A 23648-nucleotide genomic window follows, 5' to 3' on the forward strand; every position below is an offset into this window, starting at 1 on the left:
CGCAGCAGCTTTGTTTATGTGTATCAAGCGTGCCACCTCATTTTGTAACTGTGCTTTATTCCCTAAAAATTAGTAAAATACTTAAAAGGCATGAAAAGGAAGTGCCCTGGTGAAGACACTACAGATTCAGAGAGAAAAAGAAAAGCAATATCGATAAACAGAGGCGGACTGGGTCAAAAATTCTTACCTGGGAAAATGTAAAGTGGCCTCACACTAGCGTTTATGGCCAAAATCATACCGGCCTCCTGCCCACCGGTGTTTCCCCGGTAAGGCTTATGGTCAGTCCGCCTCTGTCAATAGAGAAAAAATATGAAATTGTGAAATGCTTTGAGCGAAATGAAAGACCATGTGATATTGTGCACATGCTACAGGCCTAAATGAGGCAATGCCGAGAATTACAAAGAATGTAGAGAAAATAAAAACAACTTTTATAGCAGGAACAACTCAAAGTGTAATTAAAATCCATTAGATTAAGACACAAAGAATTTTAAGAGATGGAACGGCTGTCATCTGTTTGGAAAATAAATCAAACAAAAACCAAGTTTGTGTCGATAGAAGCAAAAGCATTAGCAATATTTTATTACGTAATAATCGAGATAAAATACGCAAGTATTTTATTATGATGATTTATTGTGTTTGGTAATGTTTTTGTTACAAATGGGTGTTCAATCTTGGGTGGTCGGCACCTAACCCTATTTTTCCCATACAGCCTGTTGTTTATATTGCACAATTTTGCATTGCACGAGGGTTTCTAGGAACACAACTATCGTGCTATACGAGGACTGACTGTATGTATAGCATCAGCCAAAAAAAAAAAAAAAGTTACGGACCCTTCTCATTTCCCCCATCCACTCACTCCAAGTGTTTGTCTAGTTCTGCCTTGAATCTGTTTAAGCTATCAACTTCTACAATGAAATATGGAAGTTTGTTCCAGCAATCAACCACCCGCTGGCTAAAGGCACATCTATCCTACAACAATCTTTTATCAATTTGAATTTATGTCATCTCACTCTATTATTCTGAGCAAGAGGAAGAATTCCACACATCTGTCCTACAACAGTGGCGCCTCCGTAGCCAGGTGGGAAGGAGCAGCAGTGCGTAGCACACGCTTCTTGATTAGACCGGGGTTCGAGCCCGTCACCACCAAATACGGAGGATGCGGAAAAGTCAGGGAATGACCGCCGCATATTCCCGGAGCAATATGGACTTAGTTGTTAATGCTCCTAAAAACCAAACAACAACAACAACCTACAACAGTGTTTTCTTAATTTAAATTTATGTCATCTCAGGCGATTATTCTGAGCAAGAGGAAGAATTCTATCAGCATTGAGCTTGCTCAAACCATTCAAGGCTTTATACACTTCAATCAGTCACCTCGCAGTTGCCTAGTCTCCAGACACTGTAATTTGCAAAATTAAGCCTTTCTTCGTAAGGGCGACCTTTCGTTCCATTCACTAATCTTGTTGCCCTTCTCTGTACTCATTCCAACAGCTCTACATCCGTCTTAGAAATGAGGTCTCCAGACCTGTATACAGTACTCAAGTTACTCTTCCGGACCATCTACACTGCACAGAAAACTTAACATCTGCCTGCACAATTACCCCCAGATCCTTTTCACTCTCTACCACTGTCAGTGTATTACCACCCAGTTGATACGTTACTCTGGGGTTACTGCTTCCCATATGAATCACTTTACATTTTTCAATATTAAACTTCAGTTGCCACCTCTCAACCCATCTGCTCAACTTTTCTAGATCCTGTTTTTTTTCTAGATCTGAATGATACTAATGACGGCATCTTAACAACCCTGCCGACCTTTGTATTGTCTGCAAACTTGGACATTAAACCTGATATACCATCATAATCAGTATCATTGATCAATACAGAAAACAATAATGGACCCAACACTGAACCCTGGGCGACTACACTAATAATATTAGTCCATGAAGAGCAGTGTCCATTGATTACCACTCTCTGTCTTCTCCCACTCAACCATCCCTTTATCCATAGCAGCACTTTGCCTCCAATGCCACACTGCTCCAATTTGTTAAGCAGTCTACATTTACAACAGTATCAAAAGCTTTTCTAAGATCCAAATATATGATATCAAAATTATTCTTTACAGCCAGTTCCTTTGTGACTACATCATAGTATTCAATCAAATTGGTCAGACAAGACTTTCCCTTAACAAACCCATGCTTTGTCCGAGCTAAAACTGAAGTCTTGCTAGATGATCCTGCAATGCTTCTTTAACCAGTGCCTCCATTAATTTCCCTGGGACAGAAGTTAAACTAACAGGTCTGTAATTACCTGTTCCTCCCTCGATCCTCCTTTGTGGATTGTGGTCACATTTGCACATCTCCAGTCCACGGGTACCTCCCTTGAGTCGAGGCAAGCTCTCATAATTATGGTTAAGGGCTTGCTTACTTTCTTTGAAGCCTCATTTAATATAACTGGATACATTCCATGTTTAATATATCTGCATTCCCCTCCCTGAATAACTCCTCATGTGTGAATGTAGATGCAAAATATTCATTGTTTGTTAATTATCTGAGCAGGATCATCAACAGTTTAACCATCGATATCAAGTAGACCAATCTGATTCATCCCCTTCCTTCCTTCTAGAGTTTACATAAGTAAAGAACTCTTTGCTGATTTACTTTGCATCCTTTGCCAAAGATTTCTCATCATCTGCCTTTGCCTACCTAATCTCCTTTGTGACTTGGTTACAGAGCAGTTTATATCTATCATAGGCTTCTGTGTCACCTGTTAATTTTTATGTATCCCATGCATTTTTTTTCTCTGCCACATGTCTAATTAGTTCATCTGACATCCATTTAGGCCTAAATCTTGAACAGTATTTCTTAGTTGGTATGAAAAGACTAGTAGCTTCCCAAGATTAATTCTTTGAATGCTTCCCATTTTGAATTTGCTGTTGGTAACATCATCAGTTGGTCCAACCGTATAGAATTTAAATAATGTTTCAGACCCCCATAGTCACCTTTACGAAAGCAAAAACCCTTCCCTTTTCCCCTGATGGTAGTTACCTCTTTGAGTAAATCGCACTTTAGCACAATCTGATCACCGCCCTCTAGTGGTTCCTTTATCTGCAGATGCTTAATGCATGAAGAATCACTACTGATAATCAGATCAAGAGCATTACTCCCTCTAGTTGCCTCTCGAACATGCTGCTGTAGAAAATAGTCATCCAATATATCCACAAAGGCCTTACTAGTGTGTGAGTTACCAAATTCCAGTTAATCTCTGGGAAATTACAATCCCCCCCCCACTTATAAGACACTCTGATTTACTGGCCCACTCTATATCTCTGCAAGCAGTGCATAGCACACATTTCTTGATTAGACCGGGGTTCGAGCCCGTCACCACCAAATACATAGAATGCGGAAAGGTCAGGGAATGACCACCGCATATTCCTGGAGCAATATGGCCTTAGTTGCTAATTCTCCTAAAAACCAAATAACAAAAACAACTATATCTCTGCACAATTATACTAATCAGATTCATTAGGCCTATAACACACACCTACTCTCATTTTTCCTTTCCCAGTGCTTATATCACACCAAACACACTCAACATTGCATTGTCCACTACCATCAATTGCATGCACTTCCTTAGATTTTATGTGTTTCTTAACTTATAGCATAACCCTTCCTCCTTTCTTGTCCCCCTCTATCTTTCCTGTGCACATTGTACTACCCAAATTCCAATTCTGCACTGCTTATGACTGTGAGACACTATATCTCTGATATCCCAACAATATCTGCCTTTGATGTCTTGATTAGTACTTCAAGCTCATCAAAGTTATTAACTATATACCTAGCATTGGTGTACATGCACTTGTTTCTACTCTTAGTTACCCTAACAGTGCATGTATTTACTTGTTCCACTATGAATCCCAGCAGTCCTGGAAATTCCCATTGTCTTCCTTTCCAGGCTGCTGCTCAGTTGCATTTTGATAAAAGCAATGCAAGAATCACTTTCACCTCTGCCAGCGGCTTTTGCTACAGAATCTGTTAGTCTGTATATCTCCGCCAAGCTAGCAGCTTTCCGACCCACCTAACTCTGCCTCGATAGCATCAGCAAATATTCTTGCACCCTTTCTATTTAAGTGTATCCAATCCCCGTAGAAGTAGTCTCTTCTGTTAACAAGCACAGACCAGACTGAGAAAAATTCTACCCGTTGAGCTTTGCACAATCTCTCCAAGGCCGAATTGATTGACAAGGCTCTCTCATCATATACTCCCTCCTATCGTGTCTGGGCAGAATTGCAGACACTTTCAAATTCAATCCTAACTCACGACTTATTTTTCAACATTGACCTGTACTTGTTAAGTAATTCCGCTGGTCTCCTACTCTTAATATCATTAGTGCCAACGTGTACAACAATATCACCCTTTGTGCCCTTAATAGATATCTGCTCTACAACATCATCAACCATTGCCACTGGCAGACACACTCTGGTCCTGTTCCACCTATCCTTTTTTTGCACAATATGTTCTCCTTTTTCCTGACAATGAAGTCACCTGACAATGAACAACTAGTTCCTTAGGGACCAGTGCATTCTGCTTAGGGGGTTGCTGCTGTGTTGCATGATGGTCAAGTGCTCTGGCATTAATGTGGGCAGCTGAGAGCTTGATGGGCCCCTCAATTTAAATCATTTGAGGGCGTCCAACTTCCTCTAAGCTCTCATATAGGCCCATAATAATTCTGAGTTGGCGCCTGATTTCCTCACACTCCTTACATCGTGCACACACAACTACATTCCCCTTGGCAATACCATGTCCCATTCCTGATTGCTCCCCAAACATCAAACAAGCAGTGCATTTCAAAAGGCTGTGATTCAGAGGACAGCCTCCCCTCTCAGTTCTCTCTTGAGCCACAGCACTACCATTAGTTTTAGTCTTTTGCTTTGCTGCTCTGGTCTGATTCATGATTTCTATTCAATTACAAATAAAATTCCATTAGAAAATATAATCCTAAACTTATAACTTTAATCCCAATGCAGTTATAACACTATATATATATATATTTATTTGAGTATCGAATGTTATTTGCGAGTTACTTTATATGACTTTCTGATCTCCTGTCAAGTTATATGTATTAATTTATAATGTTATGTTTGTAAAAACTAGGTCCTTATGTGTATTTACTTAAAAAAAGTACAATTTAATTGACAATGAAATTTAATAAGATTAGTACATTTTACTGATTAATTGATACTACTATACTTGCTATCTAATTTTCCGTTAAACCTTACACTATCTAGTTCAGGTATATGTTGTATCATATAACAATGGCGGCAAGTTACAGAACTTAAAATCTCGCTATCTATATTCAAAATAATCCACGGAGCTTGACTAGGTCTATAAGCTACTTATAGAAAATAATTTAATCTAACCTTTAAGGTTGATAGACTCATTACACATGCATTAATTTTGTAAAACATATTTACATTGTTCATCATGACTCATCTGTTATGAAAATCTATTTTAAGACTTATTTTTCTTTTTAAAAAAAAAATTTTGTCATCCCTTATCCAGGTTGAATGTCTGAAAACCTGAATATTTAAAATTTTTTTTTTTTTTTTTTTTAACTGCATCATTTCAACTTTAAATGTCTCAGTTTTAAATAGTAGCAAATTTGTCTTCTAATTTGACTGCACTGAAGTAAAGTTGGATACTATATTTAGCTTGATGCTTTCAAAACCTCCACTGGAGCTTCATATCCATGTATTTATCTGTACTGACCAGTTAAAATAAATGATATGGTCTTACTCCTGATAGAAAGTCTGCTGACCATCAAACAAAGTTCACAATTTATCAAATTTATTTTGTTTAATTTTTTGTTTATTTATTTGGAAAATTACCAGTTAACATAACAGTATTTTCACTATACATAACACTTGCTGTGAAGTATTGTGCCATGATCAGTTCATCCTCTGTCTACTTGTGCGAGGTTCATGAATTTTCTCTGTACCCATCTCTCATTGATCCTCAGTAATTTTCATTGATAGAGAAAACTACCTTACTAAATTGTTAACAGAGGAGGGCAGTGTTTTGATTCATATTTTTGAATGTCAGACTCTATTGGCAGTTCAAGTTAGAGTTGCTATCCTGTCATTTATTTCCTTTGAAAATTAATCTTTATTAACAATACACTGGTGTGCAAAATTTAAGGACCAGTCAGGTTTTCACCTGTAGCTTCTCATAGGAGTTGCCTGGAAAGGAACCTCGTGAGGTACAGAAATGATGAAGGAAACAACACTGACACAAACCGAAACAAAACGGTACGGAGGGACTTTATTCAAAAATGGCAAAGATGGAAAAAAGGGAAGAGGCGGTCCTCAGTAGGAGATATGAACACCCCTAATGTCGATGCAGGCTTTGCACCACCTGTCCATACTTAGAACAATGTTGTTGATAAGTCCTTGGGGTTGTCCATTCCTCTGTCAGCGCCATCTTCAACTGGTGAACATTTTTTGGTGGGTGTGGACGTGCCACTAGGCATCTCTGCAGGATGTCCTATATCTGTTCGATGGGATTTAGATCAGAGAAAACGGGCAGGCTAATCCATATGGACAATGTCCTCACTTTCCAAAAGCATATCAACAGCTGCAGTGCGATGCGGTGTGGCATTATCATCCATAAACTCGAATTCAGGGCCAATGGCTCCACGGAACAGGCACACATTAGCATTAGCATTAGTAGAGGCATATGATGCAAGAAAGCAAGCTTATTCAGCATCAGCCAAAAAAAAAAAAAAACACACACCACTCCCATTTCACCCCTCCGTTCGTTCGAAATACCTGTCCAGTTGAGCCTTAAATTTGTTTAGGCTATCAACTTGAACAACAAATGATGGAAGTCGGTTCCACCAACAAACCACCCGCTGGCCAAAGGCAAATTTCCGCACATCTATCCGACATCCGTCCTTCCTCAATTTGAATTTATGCCCTCTGAGGTGATTATTCTGAGCAAGAGGAAGAATCCCATTGGCATTGAGCATGCTCAAACCATTCAAAGCCTTATACACCTCTATCAGATCACCTCGCCGGTGCCTAGTCTCCAGACTCTGTAATTTGCAAAACTTAAGCCTTTCTTCGTAAGAGCAACCCTTTGTTCCATTCACTAATCTTGTTGCCCTTCTCTGTACCTGTTCCAGCAGCGCTACATCCTTCTTGAAATGAGGCTTCCAGACCTGTATACAGTACTCAAGATGTGGCCTAACCATTGCCTTATACAAGGGAATAATCACCTCCTTATCCCTGCTAGAAAAATTCCTGTATATCATTGACAAGACACCATGAGCTACTCTTGCAGCTCATCTGCACTGCTCAGAGAACTTATATCTGCCTGCACAATTACCCCCAGGTCCTTTTAATTCTCCACCACTGTCAGTGTAGTACCGCAGAGTTGATACGTTGCTCTGGGGTTACTGTTTCCCATATGTAGTACTTTACATTTGTCAATGTTAAACTTCATTTGCCACCTCTCAGCCCATCTGTTCAACCTTTCCAGATCCTGTTGCAGCAGCATAGCGTGAGTAGTGTCCTTAACAACCCTGCCAACCTTTGTATCATCTGCAAACTTGGACATTAAACTTGATATACCATCATCAATATCATTCATAAACACCGAAAACAACAACGGACCCAACACTGAACCCTGAGGAACTCCACTAATAACATTAGTCCACGTTGAGCAGTGTCCATTGATTACCACTCTCTGTCTTCTGCCACTCAACCATCCCCTTATCCATAGCAGCAATTTGCCTCCAATGCCACACTTTTCCAATTTGTGCAGCAGTCTTCCATGTGCAACAGTATCAAAAGCCTTTCTAAGATCCAAATATATAATATCAAAGTTATTCCCTGCATCCAGTTCTTTTGTGACTACATCATAGTATCCAATCAAATTGGTCAGGCAAGACCTGCCCTTAACAAAACCATGCTGCGTCTGAGCTATAACTGAATTCTTGTCTAGATGATCCTGCAATGCTTCTTTAACCAGTGCCTCCACTAATTTTCCTGGAACAGAAGTTAAACTAACAGGTCTATAATTACTTGTGTCAGCCTTTGATCCTCCTTTGTGAATTGGGGTTACATTTGCACATCTCCAGTCTATGGGTACCTCCCCTGAGTCCAAAGAAGCTCTCATAATTATGGCTAGGGGTTTGCTTACTTCCTTTGCTGCCTCCTTTAATATAACTGGATAGATCCCATCCACCCCAGGTGCCTTTTTTATGTTTATCCTCAACAATCTCTCCTCCACTTTCCTCTCAGTTATTACAAAATCATCTAGCTCACTGCCAATGTCTACTTTACCTACGTCATTCTCCTTCCTGAATAACTCCTCATGTGTGAATGTAGATGCAAAATACTCGTTTAGATTGTTAGCCACCTGAGCAGGATCCTCAACTGTTGAACCATCAATATCCAGTGGACCAATCTGATTCATCCCTTTCCTTCTTGAGTTTAAATAGGTAAAGAACTCTTTTCTGTTTTTCTTTGCATCCTTTGCCAAAGATTTTTCGTAGTCTGCCTTTGCCTGCCTAATCTCCTTTGTGACTTGGTTACAGACCAACTTATATCTATCATAGGCTTCCATGTTGCCCATTAATTTGTATGTATTCCATGCATTTTTCTTCTCTGCCACATGTCTCATTAGTTCATCTGACAACCATTTAGGCCTAAATCTTGAACAATATTTCTTAGTTGGTATGTAAAGCCGGGTAGCTTCCAAGATTAGTTCCTTGAATGCTTCCCATTTTGAGTTTGCTGTTGGTAACATCATCAGTTGGTCCCACTGTATAGAATTTAAATACTGTCTCAGACCATCATAGTCGCCTTTACGAAAACAAAAACCCTTCCCTTTACCTCTGATGGTAGTTACCTCCTTGAGTAAATCCCACTGCAACACACTGTGATCACTGCCACCTAGTGGTTCATTTATCTGCAGATTCTTAATGCATGAAGAATCACTACTGAAAAGGGGGAAGGATTCCCCCTTTTCACTACATGGGGAAGAATTACCTCAGTACCAGTTATAGTACCGCCTTCCAGTATCTGGAGTTGTGTATGTCCATCCAAGATAACACCTCTCCAGACAAGAACACCTCGACTGCCATATCGATCCCTTTCAGTGATGTTTGCGGGGTGATACTGTGTGCCAACCTCTCGCCAGATTTGCTGACGTCCAGACTCACTGCTGAGACTGAATCTACTCTCATCAGTAAAGAGTACCTTAGGTAATGATTTTGTAGTTGTAACCTTTAGAAAGTGTTGGTCCTTAAGTTTTGCACACCGGTGTATATTTGATTAAACTTTTTATTAGTCAAAGCTTTACTGCTTTATAAAAAAATTTATTGCGGAGTATCACTCCGAGCCATATTATTTGCATTGCCTTGAAAATAAAAATCTTGCAGAACAAAATTTGAATGATGGCTCATGGCATGCCTTTCCGAGGTATTTATTATGATATTCATTACCCTTGCCTTTCTAATTTCATACTGTACAAATACAACACTATATGCATTGCTCTTGCCTTTCTAATTACTGTAGCTGTTTAATATTTTAGTAAATAAATGAGGCATGTGTGTACAATATTAAAGGTATCCAAACAACACAGCTGCAAAGAATGTCATTTGCAATTTCGTTGAACAATACTGTACAGGTATGAGTATTGTTCAGAAAACTGAGAATTTGCCAGATAGCGTCACACTTGCATTACATGCCAAAAGATTATTGTCCAGACTCTTCTTCTTCCTGATTAACTCTTATCATAATAAATCTTCTCGGAAGTGACTGTTTGTATTTTTTTTTTTTTTTGTTTTTTTTTTTTTTTGTGGCACTGATTTCAAGGCAATTGAAAATGTTCTGATAGTTGTGGGAAAACTTTCCCATGGTTATTACCAAAGCAGTGGGGAAGTGTACAGTGTGTCACATGAAGGAGACATGGTATATGAAAGTCTTTACTTTAAAAGGTTATATCAACCTCTGGATTAGAATATTATGATTTAATCACTCTTAATCTTTTCTTCAGAAAACCACATCTAGCAATCATTCATATGAGATTTCCTTTCTACAGCAGTGTGCCTTGATGGGAGCTTCCATCTACAGCAGTGGCATGATCATTGGTTTTAGTACCTCTCAAAATGTGTGATCTCGGGCCATGCAGTGCCCACAGAATGTGTCATTGTAATGATGTTGAGCTAAATGGCCAAAGGACATGCAGTGAAAACACTGCATGGAGATTAATCTACAAAAACTCGTGTCCTACTCAGAAGAATTTTTTGGATTGAGCCAGGACATTGAATTACAAAGTTAAACACCTGTTTAACTTTGTAATTTTTTTACTTTGTTCTGAGCAAGAACTTGTACACTGGATCTAAACTGTTCCTTGATTATGGGAAATTCTTACAGTTTTCCCTTCCACAGCTGGTCCAATTGGTGTTGCTTTGTCTCTTGCTGATTCAAGATGAAGGCAACAAGTTTTGGAAGTAATCTGGATGGTCAAACCACTTCCATTTCCCACTACTGAACATTTTAACATGCAGAAATCTTGCTAATGTCCTCATCAGGAGGAGTTTCAACAATAAGTCCCTTATCACTAATTGACCTCACAGAGGTCAATTATTGATACAAGCAATGTCATGAGTAGTAACCTTCTGTAGAACTCAAATTAGCTGAAATCTCTTGTGCTATATCTATCCAATTTAGACTTGAATATCAAAGCCTTGGGTTTTTTTACCAATTGGTTCTAAGTGGACAACATTAGAAAAGGTCTGAGCAATTGCCTCAGCCAGTTCTTGGGCCTGAGTTAATCTTGTCACAAACCTGTTGTTTTCTACCTCGGTCTCGGTGGCAATAGTTTCCAACTCATCTCTTCAATGGTACAATTGTGGACATAAGTATATCCACAATAGTTCCATTGAAATGGTCCAAACCATCACTAAATAAAATTTTATGGAGCTTCAGCCTCTCAACTGTCAGCTTGGCCAAAGCACTGGTTTGCTGTCCCAACTCCACAACGGAGCCCTGATTGACCTCTCTAGTTTGAGTATATTCATTGCTATCAGAATCCTCATCTGATAGTTTTTAAAAGTTTTCCAGACTTTTGGCCCTTCTTTAATTCAAGATCTTAGCCAACAACTTGAAGCTTAAGCCTTTTTTTCGGTGTTTGCATGTTTAACAAGCTTTCTGAGAATACAGCAATAATAGTACGCAGATAATAATAGTACGCAGAAAGCTCCAGACCTTTTTTCTAGGTCAGTATCAAGTGTCCGTCGTTCTTCTGTGGGCATTAATGGAGGTATTTGCCTGCTGTCATCATCATTCTTCTCTTTCTTGCCTTCTTGATGATTCCCTTCTACTTCTAACTTTCTCTCTCTCTGGGTAACATGGGAAATTTTGTTTTTTGGCTGGTGCAGCATAAGGCTTATTTGCACCATATGGCTAATAATAATAATACAAATTATTACAAATTATAAAATAACAATAATACAAATTATAAAATAACAATATAACTAAGAAACTAACACTATTATAAAATATGCAGATGTTACTGGCTAAAGTAAATATGTAACAGTACAATTGTGTAGACATGTATAGTATCTTATGTAGGACAGCACCCAAACATCAATTGAACTCTGCCTTTGTACTCTGTGTTGAATACAGAACTCTGTAAAAGGCCAGAAATGTGTGTAATGTTATGTTTGTTCAGTGCGTTTTTTGTTATCTTGTTTAGTTGTTTCTGGCCTCTTTGTCACCAAGCAGGCGATCACCTGGAAAACCTGTCCAATGTCCGACTACACCACGGGGAGGTGGGCCACAACTACACATGTACTGTGGCAGACCTTGACTAGTTCGTATTGAATGGCCAAAACGAGTTTGGGATCATTCAAAGTGAAAAAGAAAAGTAATAATAATAAAATAAAATGAATAATAATAAATAGATAAATAAAAGTAACAAACTATAAATAAATAATTAAATAACAAAATAAAAACAACCAAACTCCACTGGTTAAGGGCAAGAATAATGGATGCCATGATCCTATACCTAGGGAGCCCAAACCCAGGTACCAGCAAATTCATATCTCAGGGGGAAGGGCAAGAGGTCAGGAAAAAAGAAAATCCCACACTCACAAACAGTTATGCAGTCCATGGGTGCCAGCAAAAGAGAGAGTAATAAATATGTATAATAAAATAAATTAAAATGCGAATTGGATAGGAAAAAGAATTAGATTAATTCGTAAAAAAAAAAAAAAAAAATATATATATATATATACACACAAGTCGACTGTCACTAATCCGGCAGTGTTGGGATCTGTGGGGTGCCGGATTAGTGAGTTTTCTGGATCACTGGTTGTTATTTTAGCACATACAGTTTACCCAACAGCTAACCACCTCCTCCTACCTTTAACATGTTAACTGCCAAGCCAGTTTAAGAATAAAATTCACCAGGGGCCAAAAAATATTTAGAAAATAATTTGATTAGTAATTCTAAAATAAATATTGTAATATCAGTGTTGTCATTTTTTTCACTTAAAGTATATATAAAAAAAGTTTTTTTATTTCAAATATATGTGGCAGACGTGGCCCAGTTGGTTACTTTATTTCTAGAGAAGCTGTGTCGCCCCATATGTGTGATGCTATTACAGTATGCATATGAAGATCGTTTGTGATTAGTTCATTGCACGCATGGCGAGCGCTGCATTAAAACTGATTGCGATAAAATAAACTCTCAAATGTCGCAATAACTTTGTCAGTATTGTTAGAGATTTTATGAAAACAAGTTCGTTAGCACACTGTATTATCCATCATATTGAGTTGTGTTTGTACAGTGTGTTGTAAAAAAAAAAAAAAAAAAAAAGGGAATGGCAAAAAGAAAATTACTAAAATAAGAGGAACTGAGAGAAATTGCTGGAATTTACAATTAAGCAGAATTAAACTTCTCACAAACACCCCGCTGTCGAGTTTTTTCAGAAGTTCAACTTTATCTGTTATGGAAAATGTACGGTGTTTGTGCTTACACTATGAGAGACTTCCAATGCATAAAGGAAGAGGCACTTCCTTTATGCATTGGAACCATGATTGGGGCTAAATGTGAGCAAGTTATAATAATAAATGCAGAAAAACAAGTGGGAATGGCTTGCCAGTGTTTACGAGTTCACGCAAACAGCTGATGCTGCAACCAATGCCACCAAAACAGTAGCGGCAGGTCAGTGCACTGACCCGGGAAATTTGAAATTACGTTCGAGGAAATTATGTCCGGATTAGTCATGGTCGACCTGTATATATAAAATAAAAAGTGTATGTAAAAAAAAAAAAAGGTAAAATAAGATAAATAAAATAAAAAGTATATAAAAATAGAATAAAGTCAAAATAAAAATAAAATTTAAAATTAAAAAAAACCAATAAAAATAAATAAAAATTAAAAAACAATAAAAAAATAATAAAAAATTTAATAATCCCGCACATGGAGAAAGCAGTGAGTGCCAGCAATCCCTTACCACAGGAGACCCAGATCCTGGGTACCAGCGAACCAGTTTGCCTCATGAGGCCACAGTTGTGGGCAAAAACCGATCCATGGAAGGAGAAGGCAAGTTAGTATTATCAGCTAAGTGCAGCCAGTAAAGTCCACTCAGTCCAGTTAGGTGAGTCCTATCGTAAAATCATTCTGATTTCAAATCATTTGTTCTGAGAAAGAATTATTTAGCAAGATATCTTATCTAGGTACGTCCTGTCTGGTAAGTAGGTCTGTTTTATAATTTTGATAACTGTGATAGTTATGCAGAATACATAAGTAATAGTTTCAATAGATTTCAAAAGCCTAATATCTATCAACATGAAGTTTTTTCCCCCCCTTTTCTTTATTGTTTGAAGTTTAGGATACATTTTTAGATCAATGCAAAAAGCCTGTTGTACAGTTAACATTCACATAATGTAGTTGTTGGAAGTTTAAGAGTTCATTGTAGATGGTGCAGGTGTATTTTCCAGCAGTCCAGCAATTGTAGAAAAAGCAGGAGATGGAACAGCCAACGTCGCTTTTCTTTTTCTTTTTGGCTAGTATCCCATCTGGTTTGCTAGATGTTTATCAAATTTTTCCATATTCTGAGTTTCTCTTGCTTAACATCTGCATCTAAATTGCAAGTTATGCCAAGGATTTCAATAGGAATTCTATGTTTTGTTTGGTAGCAGAGACCTTACATGAGGTGAAGGTCCATTGGAAGCACACCTGCCAAGATCTGAAGTGCAGCAGAGGATACTTTCCTGGAAGTGCGAAGCATGGAAAGGAGCGAGCTTTGAAGTGTGATTAATTTAGCTTTAAATTTGATGTTTGTTGCCATGTGAAACTATGCTCCAGAGGCATACGTGGCCATTGGGACAAAAACAACCTTGTAATATAGGGAAATAGTTTTCCTGTTTAATCCCCATTCAGTCTTGGTGATTCTGATTAGAGCGTTAGTATACTTTTTGATCTTTGAAATCAGATAGTTTACGTGTGGCAACAAAATTTAATCAGTCATCCACAATAATTGTACAATTGTACAAAATAAGAGAATCATATGGAATTTGGAATGAAGACCTAACCAGGCTCTCTCTAACAGCTGGGGGGCAAACCCAGCCCAGACCATATGGAAGTGGAGCCTCTTCACTAGGTTTTCACTAGTGAGAAAAGCATCGAGAAGATCAAATAAGGCAAAACCTAATAAATAGCATGAAAACTTGCCAAAAAAATTTTGTCTAAATTCAGTGGCACCTGTGTCATACAGAATGGACAGATGCCTTAGTATTCTGGGTTGTAGGATCCAAGGTTTCACCCATTTGCTGTTGAAATCTCTGTTCTGGCATAAACCATGCACTGGCCATATAGGTGTAGTGTAGGGTGCAAACATGTAATGTATTGTATCATTGTAGGCTGGCAGTACTGGCATTTCACAGTGAGGGAGAAAAACACCAGTTTTTGGTCACCTTCCTGGTTCCTGTCCTTAGCCACATGGAGGCATGCCAGGGTTCAATCTAGGCCCTGACTGGGGCTAGACTGAATGAATTCTAGAAAGACCCTAAGGAGAGGGTGATGGAGGGGGAGTATGGATAGAACAGCAGGGAATGAGAGTCAGAGACATAGAATAGGAAGTCAGAAATAACAATTCTGAAGGAAAAGGCTAGAGAAGAAGATTGGACAATGGCATCCAATCCATCCCCAAGAGGGGATTAATCTCTCCTCTGCAAGGCAGAGTCAAAGTATAGTTATCATCAGGGCATGGCAGAATCAATTCCTAATCAGGTGAGCTCACCTTCTGAAGGTGTGAATAGAGAAAGTGTAATTTGCCAAGTAATTTTCCTTAGTAGCAATAAGAGTTGAGACCCTGTTAACAGAAGTGACTCCAGTTAGAAATGCAAGTCTGCGTAGTGTGGACAGTGAAGGAGAATGTGCCTCACTGTTTTGCTGGCACTACATGTACAGTTTGGGGTTGCTGAGAGATGTAATTTATACAGCTTTGCATTCATACTTCCATGTCTTTGTAAGGAGAAAAGTTAGATACAGGCCAGGATTAAACCAGTTGAGCTGCTGCCGGGAAAACTCAGTTACTTTAGGGATGAAAGGAAAGATATTTCTGCCAATTGGGATTCTTTCCATGTACGTTTCAATTTTGTTAATAGGTCTGTCTTAATTCTTTTCTTTTCATGTCCCATGGTGTTGAAGGAAATTCAAGGAAACTCCCCCTAATAGATGCTGGAGTTCTCTTCCTCAGATGAAATCTAAGAGATACGTACGTAAACCAGATAGATTGGCATTTTTCCACAGATGATCTGCAGGGCTTGGGTAGAGACTCCTGTAAGCACTGAAGATAATTACTAGGACTATTTGTGTTTGTTGAGGTCTTTTCTTGATGGCATAATTTTTTGCTCTATAGTCCCCCCAGCTCCGGAGCCATATTTGATATGTTTGTTGTTGTTTCGTTTTTAGGAGCATTAGCAACTAAGGCCATATTTCTCCAGGAAATGCGGTGGTCAATACCTGACCTTTCCTCATCCTCCGTGTTTGGTGGTGACGGGCTCGAACCCCGGTCTAATCAAGAAGCGTGTGCTACGCACTGCTGCTCCTTCCCACCTGGCTACGGAGGCACCCCATATTTGATAATGTCCTGTACTGTATCTACAACCCATACTGGCACAATGACCACAAGTATCATTTTCCTGCCTATAAACGTTACCAGAATGGCCATAGCCAAAACTCTTAAAACAGTGTGAGGTAAAGACAAAATCTGTAACATTGTGTACTGTATATTATATACAGTTTCTTACCTTGATCTGTGAAGACCTTTTTTTTTAGAGGGCCTTTTTTTTTTTTTTTGGCTTCAAAAATGGCTGTCTCTCATTGCTAGAGTGGCCATGTCAGGAGTTTGCGTCATCTGCCCACACTCGAAGCCATGGTGGTCCAGCATCCTTATGCAGTTTAAAGAAAAACAACGGCTACATGCCCAATTCAAGAGATCACCTACAGAAAGTTCATACTCAGCGTACTCAACAGACAGATACAGTTTCCAGAAATCCAAGATGCAGGCTATAAACTCGTTCATGGAGAAGAGGATAGCGCATGGCCAGCGATCCTGGTCAGCCAATCACATCCAATCAGCAGGATCGTTAGACCTGTCCGAATGGTGCGATCATGTAACCCAGTTCGTCAAAACAGACAGCGCAGCTGCTGCTCCCCCTGGAACAGTGCATACTACAACCTAACTAATCTCACTAATGTGACAATTGGCGAAGAGGAGCTAATCAAAGCCATCAACACCCTGTCCAATAAGAAATACGAAGCATTGCAGATGATACGAAGGTTGGCAGGGTTGTCAAGGACACTATTGACACTATGCTGCTGCAACAGGATCTGGAAAGGTTGAGCAGATGGGCTGAGAGGTGACAAATGAAGTTTAACATTGACAAATGTAAAGTACTACATATGGGAAACAGCAACCCCAGCGCAACGTATCAACTCTGTGGTACTACACTGACAGTGGTAGAGAATGAAAAGGACCTGGGAGGTGGTTGTGCAGACAGATATGAAGTTCTCTGAGCAGTGCAGACAGGCTGCAAGAGTAGCTCATGGTGTATTGTCAATGATATATAGGAATTTTTCTAGCAGGGATAAGGAGGTGATAATTCCCTTGTATAAGGCAATGGTCAGACCAAACCTAGAGTACTGTATACAGGCCTGGAGGCCTCATTTCAAGAAGGATGTAGAGCTGCTGGAATGAGTACAGAGAAGGGCAACAAGAGTAGTGAATGGAACAAAGGGGTGCTCTTACGAAGAAAGGCTTAAGTTTTGCAAATTACAGTGTCTGGAGACTAGGCACCAGGGAGGTGATCTGATAGAGGTGTATAAAGCCTTGAATGGTTTGAGCATGCTCAATGCTGATGGGATTCTCCCTCTTGCTCAGAATAATTACCTGAGAGGGCATAAATTCAAATTGAGGAAAGACAGATGTAGGATAGACGTGCGGAAATTTGCCTTTAGCCAGCGGGTGGTTGGTTGGTGGAACAGACTTCCATCCCTTGTCATGGAAGTTGATAGCCTAAATAAGTTTAAGGCTCAGCTGGATAGGTATTTCGAATGAACAGAGGGGTTAAGTGGAAGTGGTTATTTTTTTTATTTATTTATTTATTTATTTATTTTATTTTATTTTATTATTTTTTTTGGCTGATGCTGCATAAGCTTGCTGCATTAGCTAATGCTAAATCAATGGGAAGTGACTCTTTTCCCACCTTTTGCCTTAAAGTTGCCTCTTACTTCATCAGTGATGAGCTGACAAAGTTGTTTAACAGAATTTTACAACATTGAGTCGTCCCAAACGCTTGGCTAAATTATAGAGTCATCCAATACCAAAGGTGCAGAATCCAGCCTCTACTGCTGACTCTAGGCCTATTTCAATCTCCTCCCCTTTTCTCAAATGCCTGGAGAGTGCTTGTTTAAAGTGGTTGCCAATCAGATCCTTTCCCAGAGACCTCAACATATACATTACGCGCTCTCACAAACATAACATGCATACAGGCTCTGAATTTAAAAACCTTCAAGCCTGGGAGCAATGCTGTGTTATACATGCTGTTTTTTTGGATCTGAAAGCGGCCTTTGACTCAGTGCAAGTTAAGCCACTTATGTGCCTCCTGGAGAACTACTACAGTTTCACAGGTAATGTCTCGAAGCTCCTCAGAATTTGCTGACCAAGAGGTGCCTTACCTTCCAACAAGGGAATAACTGCATCACAAAACAGGTGGAAGTCGGTATACTCCAAGATGGATCGTTGTCGGCACTACTGCTTTTTTCAGCAATATTTATTCCAGTAATGAATGAAATATCTGCGTTTATGGCCTATGCTGATGACATTGTATGTTACCTCTCAAGCCGGGCTAACACCTCACCAGACCAGGCAGAGGAATTGTTGGATTCTGTCATCCTTAATAAATATCTGTTCTCTTTCTGTGAATACACTACCTATTTTGGGCTTAAAATAAACCCTGAAAAATCCAAATATATCATCTTCTCGCCTAGAGCACAAGCAGACCTCAATCCAGCAGCCTCTCTGCAGCCCTCCATTGCAGGGCATGTTTTCGTCGCCACTCATTTAGTAAAATTCCTAGGAGTGGTAATGGACGAAAACCTAACGTATAAGGAACAAATCCAGCAACTGCGTTCAAGAGCATTACAGGCTTTCTGGGGTATGAAACTTGATCTCTGTAGAACACACAACAAGGAAACAATCAGAAAATTTCCCCTCTACTATTTTAGTTCTGTCATCAGTTATGGTATTGAAGTTTGGTCTGCTGCTCCTATGTCCAGTCTGAAGATACTCTGGGGTCTGGAATTCTGGGTCCTAAAGTGGGCCAACAATTGGGCTCACCTACCCTATACATCAAAATCACAGCTCTGCATAAATCTGAGATACACCCCAGCCCACCACTTGGCATATGCAAGGAAGCTCACAATGGCGCCTAATCTGTGCTCCGCTGCTCTCGACTTGGGAAATTGTTGGCTGCAAAATCCCTGGTAGAGCCCTCAGATCCTTTAATCTCCAGTGCTCTGGAGATTAAAGGATCTGACCAGCCAGTGCTCTGTTCTAACCTGCAGAAGCTCTCGACCTTCAAGTGGCACTTTCCGAACAGCATCATCAGTGTGCTATACTCCTCAAACATTGATTTGGATGTGTGGTCCAGAGATTCTGCTTACAGAGAAGAAAAGTGCAAATCCATAGTGAAGTGCAGTCAGCATTCCTGCAATTGTCAGCAGAACTAATCAACTCCCAGTGAAAGTTTCCATACTGCCTCAATGTGTTGCAGCTTGTGTATATAATAACTATAAAATCTATTGACTATAATGCAATATAAGCTCTGTATAATCAATCTATTATTGCAATCCATTGATTGCAATATTAGCTGTGTAATTGCACTGTCTGTGTATTCTATGTATTTGCTGTGTACCCACATAGTTTGTATGTACTGAATGTAATGTGTACAGTTAATTGTAAGATTCCTCTGGTTGCCTGTAGCAGGAATTGTGTCCTATATTTCTATGAATAAAGAATTTTATTATTATTATTATACTGATTTCAGACCAATTATTATTAGAGAAAGTGAGGATGAATGGGCCTAGATATGGAGAAATCAAACCAATAATAAACTGCAGGAAATAAAATCGAATGCACAAATGTGAAACTCAGGCATCAGGGAAAGTCGCAGAGAAGTAGTAATGCTTGCCTTACTACGAATTGGCCACATTCACCTTACGCATTATCATATACTAGCTAATTAAAATCCCCCTCTCTGTTTTTAATGTCAATTTCAGCTTACAGTGAAACACATCCTTTTAGTATGCCCTCGATTCAGAAATTCCAGATTTTTTGCTTCCAAAGTCTGTGCAATAATCAGAATCCCCTTACCCTACAACAGATTTTAGATACCTCTGCAAATCTCGATGAACTGTTTAATTTTATTCGGCAAATCCACTTTAACAAAAGAATCTAAAAAAAAAATTGATATACATTAAAAAAAAAACTGTAAAGACATATATTGGCCTTTGATGCCCTTGTGTCTTAAAACCCTTAAAAACAACAACAGCAACAAAATAATGATTTTACGTATATTAAGTAGTAACCTACAAAATCTCTATCTAAATTAAAAATGAAAATAACAAACTTAACTAGGTCTATAAAGCTACTTATAATGTACGATATGATATGACAGTCAAATAAATAAAATTACAAAGAACTTATATTTCTTGGAGCTTGAATTTCACTGCGTCCACTTGTAATGACATTCAATGCCCTCTCAATCTTTTAAAGCATTGAGGCTTTAAAGGTTTGAGAGGGTGCTGAGCTTCTAGGTTTTCCCAATGATTAAAAGAGGAAGCTTTTCTCTGCCAGACATGGTTTCTGCTAGGAAAATTTGAGAGGGTGCTGAGCTTCTGGGTTTTCCCAATGATTAAAGGAGGAAGCTTTTTTCTGCCAGACATGGTTTCTGCTAGGAAAACAGTAATCTGTTGTTTGGACTTTTTTCTGCCACTACATTTCTCGCCTTTAAATGTAAGTGTTTTTATCTGGTAGCAATTTAAAAATGAGTCCAGTTTCATCAGCATTAAGATGTCATTACAGTCATATGTCAGCAAAACATTTTTAAAATGATTTTCCTTCCATTCCATTGTAGCATCAACATCCACAGCTGCACTTTCACCACACACTTTTTTGAAAGACAGGCCATGACAAGTCTTAAATTTCTAAACCAACCATCCATCTGAACTTTTAAATTTGTCAATATCCATTGGATGCACAAATGATTCAGCCTTAACTTTTAAAAGATTACCATCTATGGAAATTTTTTTTGCACACTTCATTATTAGCCATTCTGCAATGAGAGAAAACTTTCAAAGATTAGAGGAAGAGTACTCTGTTCTTTCCCAGACAAAAGAACAGTACTCTTAGGAATGCTGAACTGTTTGGCAATGCCAGTCTTAGAATGCACACCATTATCTATAGCTATTGACATTATTATTATTAGCTATATGGTACAAGGAAGCCTGAGGCTTATGCTGCACCAGCGAAAAAAAAATTCCCAAGTTACCCTGAGAGAGAGAGAGAGAGGAGAGAGAAGAGAGAGAGAGAGAGGAGAGGAGAGAGAGAGAGAGAGAGAGAGAGAGAGAGAGAGAGAGAGAGAGAGAGAGAGAGAGAGGTCAAAAGTAGAAGGGAATCAACAAGAAGAGAAGAATGATGAATATCCAGCTCAGGACCTGGGTGTGCCAAGCCCATACTCACCAGATGTGAACCCTTGGGTTAATTGTATATATATATATAAAAAAAAAACCATTATGGGAATCCTATTGTCTCAAAACTTGATACTACAACATGTTGGATGGACAACTTGTGTAATCGAGACCGCTAATGAACCCTGATGAACTGAACAAATAAAATAAAATCTGCTTGAAATTTCCTCTTGAGATCTTAGATTGATTTAAAAATTTAATTCAAAATGAGGACACAGATCCTACACAACAGAAAATCACAATAAATTAGCATCCGCCTGATTTTACGAATATTAGTGGGTTTCGATTATACAAATTGTCTGTCCAACATGTCATTATCTACAGCTTGCAAAATCCGAATTTTTTCTGCGATTGGCAAAGCTATTTGCTTTCTTGGAGCCATATCAATAAATATACACTCTAACTAATGAAACAAAATTTTAGCGAATGTTCATTTCATTGCTGCACTGCAAGAAAAGAGCATGGGAAAGCTTAACAAATGATTTCTAATGGTCAGGTAGCAAGCTCCTCAATTACTTCAATATATTGCCCAATGAATGCAAATCAATATTGTAATACAAAAGTAAAAATTCAGATTAAGAGGTAGAAATTTATGGTCGTTACAGAAAAATCCGTTTATTTTCAATATCCTTATACTGAATGTAAAATAACATTAGTTTAATAGAAATTGGCTGGGCCCAACCACAGAGGTCATTATGATTTAATGAGACTTAAAAAGAGGGTTTCTATAAAAAGTTTTGACTGTAGTATCAGCCAAAAAAGCTCTCCCATCTGTATCCTCCATGAATTTGTCTAGTTCTCCCTCTAATTTATTCAGCCCATCCACTTTCACAACAACAGATGGAAGCCTGTTCCAACAATAAGCCACCTGTTGGCTGAAGGCAAACTTCCACAGCCAAAGCCAGAACAGTAGTGCCATTGTTATAAACAAAATTTTGACTCAACATTTCTGAAGAGTTACCTAGTCTGCAACATTCTTTTTCTTAAGCAGTCATAATCAGTTGATGTTTAGCAGATTATCCAAACAGAAATCCATAGAAAGTGAAGTCTTAGGTAAGCTGTCTAAAAGCATATAATATAAACAGTCTTTTTGGTTGTATCTTAATATAAAATTGGCAGTGAAATTTATTTTTACTGCAATGTGGACTTTAAAAACCTCCTGCTTTTTTTTTTTTAAAAAATCTCCCTTTTTTTTTGTCTGTTTTTTGCCAAAAATATGAGATTTTTTGCAAAAACATCTCCTGCTTGCAGTTACCTGATCTGCAGCCTTTCAAAAGTCAAAGTTGGCAGCTGTGCTCTCACTAATGTAGAAACTGCTCTCTGTTCTATTGTTTTTGATGCTCTCTGTTCTATTGTTTTTGATGCTCTCTTTTCATTCACTGTGCTTTATCCCTTGTAAATTGGTTCATTGCAAAAGTTATACACAAACTTATTGGAATGTCAGCACTCTTATTTAGAAACCTATTCATAGCATAACATCAAAAAGAAATTGCAGATGCTATTATGGATGTGCATAAAGGAAGAATGATACTAAGAAAGATGCTTTAGTCTCATATGCAGATTCTGAGGCCTTGTGTATTAATCAAAGAAAGAGGTGCAGTGAGCTGAGGATTATTATTTACAGTTGACACAAAACCAAGCCACAAAATTTACCTAGTAAAAAAAACGTTATGCATTCAGAAGGTAGTGAAAACTTTAAATTAAGAAGCAATAATTTTAGGAAAAAATGGATTATTTATTTAACTTTGCTCAGACCAAAAAAAAAGAAAAACAAAAACTAAATGATGAAAGTCTGAAATGTGGGAACTTTATATTGCAAATTTTTTTGTATTTGTGATAGGGCTCCATTAGCTTAAAATGAATTCAGGAAACATAAACTGCCAGAAAATATAAATTTTATCTATACTTATTTTAGTGAGAAACTAGATACTGTGCATCAAATTATTTTAATCTAATAGTAGAAATGCAAGGCTAGTAAGAATAAATTTATTTCACTAATCCACAAAATATTGCACAGCCTGTTGTTAACTGTAGCAGAGATATATTTTTGACCATAAACAATTAAATGAGATTGTAAACTCCTCTGGCAATGAATGGGTGTCAGAATATTTAAATGAAATGTTATAATTTTTTTCTTCATATTCATATATATTAATTTATGCTGATTGCTTTAATTATGTATTATATATAATTAAAAAGTAATATAAGGTTTGCATTATCTTTGTTAATTTTGTGTATTCTCATTACTTTCCGGTATCTTTTACATTCCAGATTCTCAATGTATTTTTATTGGGCAGAAGTAAATCTGAGTAATAT

At 38.2% G+C, this 23648-nt stretch overlaps 1 protein-coding gene across 1 annotated transcript in view; it reads left to right on the forward strand.

The window, feature by feature from the left end:
- LOC150083027 (DNA-dependent protein kinase catalytic subunit-like) overlaps positions 1 to 23648 on the forward strand; it is a 164091-nt gene that overhangs the window by 129440 nt on the left and 11003 nt on the right. The window lies entirely within an intron of this gene.

The sequence above is a fragment of the Mastigoproctus giganteus genome, chromosome 7, assembly GCF_048544385.1.
Source record: "Mastigoproctus giganteus isolate SK-2022 chromosome 7, ASM4854438v1, whole genome shotgun sequence".
NCBI classification, from domain to species: Eukaryota; Metazoa; Arthropoda; class Arachnida; order Uropygi; family Thelyphonidae; genus Mastigoproctus; species Mastigoproctus giganteus.